Source organism: Oncorhynchus gorbuscha, linkage group LG15 (genome assembly GCF_021184085.1).
Source record: "Oncorhynchus gorbuscha isolate QuinsamMale2020 ecotype Even-year linkage group LG15, OgorEven_v1.0, whole genome shotgun sequence".
Taxonomy (NCBI): domain Eukaryota; kingdom Metazoa; phylum Chordata; class Actinopteri; order Salmoniformes; family Salmonidae; genus Oncorhynchus; species Oncorhynchus gorbuscha.
This window is the reverse complement of record NC_060187.1, coordinates 33,851,718-33,855,374: the sequence shown is the minus strand read 5'-3', so window position 1 is coordinate 33,855,374 and position 3,657 is coordinate 33,851,718.

Below are 3,657 nucleotides of genomic sequence, written 5' to 3'. Positions count from 1 at the left end.
ATACAGAAGCAAATACACAGTAAGCGAAAGGCTAATAGGGTTAATTGTCATGTAAAAACCTCCACAGTCAAGCGCAGGTCCAGTCAGTGGCAGTGTGCCCCCCAACATCCCCCCTCCCCTCGGGCCTCCCTGGGGAAACGCAGCCCAGATGGCATTTTCCTGGAGGCTGTGACCCACAAGGGGCTGGCGGCAGCCGCGTACAAGGTGCATCTCCTCAGCCTAATTAATTTACTATTATAGCACCTGTTTTAGAATAGATAGGGCTGGGAAGGGAAGCGCTCCCCAGACGCAGCGGTGGGGCTCGCCAGTAAATGGGTTTGAGCTGATTATATTAAGCTGATGCTTTGATCATCAGAAGGCGTTAAAATGGAAATATGTTTTTGCTGGCTGTGTGCCTCGGAAAAGAGAGGAGCAGTCTGGGGACGCGGCTGATTACTTTTGACTATGGATTCACACAAACCTCTAAATAAGGGCACCCAGCCTATGAAACACCTTGCTTTTAGAGGTGCCTCTCTCCTTTCTCTCCCATCCTGATCTCTGTCAGGCTCTGAGGTTGCTGGTGCTGAAGCCCCTATTTCATCCTGGGTAGTGTTCTAATGTGTTTCCAACATAAAGAGGTTTTTGTCTTTCACTCAATTGTGCAGCATCAAAGACCCATGTTTGAATATGGAAACATTTTTGTGCAGTTTTTAGAAGAGGATAGCTTACATACAGTATATCACAATATTTGCCATAATAGGGAATCACTTTATGAAGTTGATAAACATGGATATTGTGTTTTGGTTGAACTTTACATGCATGTAGGGTTGCAAAGGGAGGATATACTGAAAACTTTCTTAGTTTACCAGTAAAATACCAGAATTTTGGTAACTTTCAAGGAATATATGGAATTTTATCAGAATGACATCTTGTGGCCTTTTTGGGTACTTCAGATATATCTAAACATGTAAAATATATAAAACAATCAAATAAGATGATTTTAAGATACAAAATAGAATGACAAAGTTGTAAAACATTATCCTAAATCTAAACCATCAACTTAGTGAATAACATTGGTGTTTAATATGAGGGTTTCAGCATGAAATATCCTTTATATATATATTTTTTTACACACGTTTATGTATTGTACTAGGTCTTTGTTGTAAATGTTTTGGGGCCTAACTGGTGGCAGTTGTGAAAATAGATAATAGTTGGAAGAGAATTGAAAATAATTCCATTGTTGATTAGATGCTTCGTTCATTATTATATTTTCTCTTTAACCATGTGGTCTATCTACTTGAAACTCAAAGACAATATGGACACAGATATAAAAATTAATACTATATATGAATACATATGTTTTTAAGTTATTATAGTATAAATTACCTAAATTACCATAGATTGTCATAGATTACCTGCTCATTACCAAACATATAGAAGATTCCGGTAACTTTGGTAGACTACCGGTATCTTTGCAACCCATGCATGATCATTTGGTTGACACTTTTCATGAGTATGGTTGTCATTAGGTCTGTAATGAACTGTTATATGACTGGTCTTATGTTACAATGATAATAACATTATGTAGGCTTTATGTCAGGTTGTGTCAAGTCAAGTGTTGTCCATTTGTGTTTTTTTGATCCAGTCCTTTGTTGTGTCCTGTTGTTTTGCACAGTTCATGTCCATACTTTTAGAACTCCTGTCACATTCTCAAATAATCTCTAACCTCAGGTCTCACACTAATCCAACAAATATTGAGCAAATAAGCGTGCTGGTTTAAGTGGAGGCTGGGAACGGGTTTTGGGGGGATGGAGGTTGGGGGTTGGGTTGGAGGGTGGTTGTGGGGATGAAATGAAGCATCGATGATGGAATAATAACGGGTGAAACTGGAGCCCTGCTCCAGACACTGCCAGTCTGTAAATGGATTTAGGATATGCTAATCTCGCCTTCTCTCTCACTTCATTCATTTCCACCCCAGTGCCCCTTAAGGATTAACATAATTTATCACCCATGAAATGCCAGAAAACAATTTTTGCTTGTAAAAATGCACACCAACATCATATCCACCGGCTGACTGACACTGGTCCTTTTTGCTGGAGGGGTTATGCTACCTGTGAGCTCTATGAAGGAACAACTGTCTACAATGTATCGGTGTATCATGACCATCTAATTTCACACAATTGTATGTAGTGCATATGGAAGACAAGAACAATTCAGCCACACAGGGCCTACATTTTGAAAGTCAAACTCATGTATGCTCAGCGGTCTTTACTGCCAATGCCTGTTCAAATGTGCACAGTAAAATGACAACTTAACACAACATTTTAGAAATGTTGTAATGAGTTTACCAAGATTATTTGGCTTAAACATATTGTTGGCTGTGTGATCACTTTGATCCAACATGTTAGGATATTAAAATTACTTGACATATTTGTTCTGATAAAGTGACTGAAATTAAAACCACAATTAATATTGTTGACAGATAAATTAGCAATACTGCACAGGGGGATGCAGTCGCATAGCATATTTACCCATTAGATTTGACTGGCTGACCCCTTTCTCTTTAGACACGCGAGGCTGTCTCTAAAACACACACAATGTAAAACCATAGCTAGTGGCCATTGTGCTGATCCATTTAGAGGGATTTATTAATGTTTGCTGAGCAACGTTTGACCCATATCACTGCAGCCTCATAATCAGGATGTGTGATAGATGCTGGAGATCCTCCTGTGTTCTCCCAGTGGGTTTGTTTGTTCTTTGCTATTTTCATCCTATAGGGTTTCATTGACTCAAGCCTTGCTCGCCATCCTTTGGTAATGGTAGAGTGGATATTTTGTGGTTGCATGCATGCATCCAGAGGCATCAATAGGTTTACACGTTTTGCTTGGCATACTTTCTAATTTGGTTCAGATGGAAAGAGAATTAGACTTGCTCCTGTGCACACACTATCTCCACAAGCCGAAGGACCGGCCTCTGTATCTTAATATTTATTTTCTCAATTTCTCCTTCTCCTCTTTTCAAATCAGTGTGTATCGTGTGCGGTAGTGATTATAGTCTAAAGATTTGCTCACTTACCTTGGCGTGAACAATGAGTTCTCCCTGAATAGGTGGTATTCACATGGTTAGGCTTTAATGGCCTTCCAAGTTGATATGTTGAGGGGGGAGGGTTAAATCTCTTCCTCCCAACCAGAGCCTGAAACGCATAGAAATGATGCGTTGTCTGTGGCTGGGTAATGAAGGCCTCCTTAGCTTAATCTGCCAATGCAGATGGTGAGAATAACCTGCATTGCTGAGACAGTGCTGCGAAAAGAAATAATGAGACCTAGAAAATTATATTTGCACCCCACAAAAATGTCTTTAATGGGCTTTGGTTTGGCAAAAAGTAATTTTACTCATTATGTATCGTATGTGATAGATAATATGACAGTTGTATGATTTAGTGGCAAATTCACGGGCTTTGACGAAAACCATCAAAATCAATATGCAAGCCTGTAAAATATCAGTTTTGCAGAGTATGTGGTAATTTAAAAACGAAAATATGTAAATAAAAGAATGTTAGATTTTGATAAAGGGCCCCTTGCGGTCTTCAAATTGTTCAAACTTATTTACTGTCCAAACTGGCATCACCAAAATTCTTTCAGCATTTGTTCATAATTGTATAAAGATGATTACATCCCC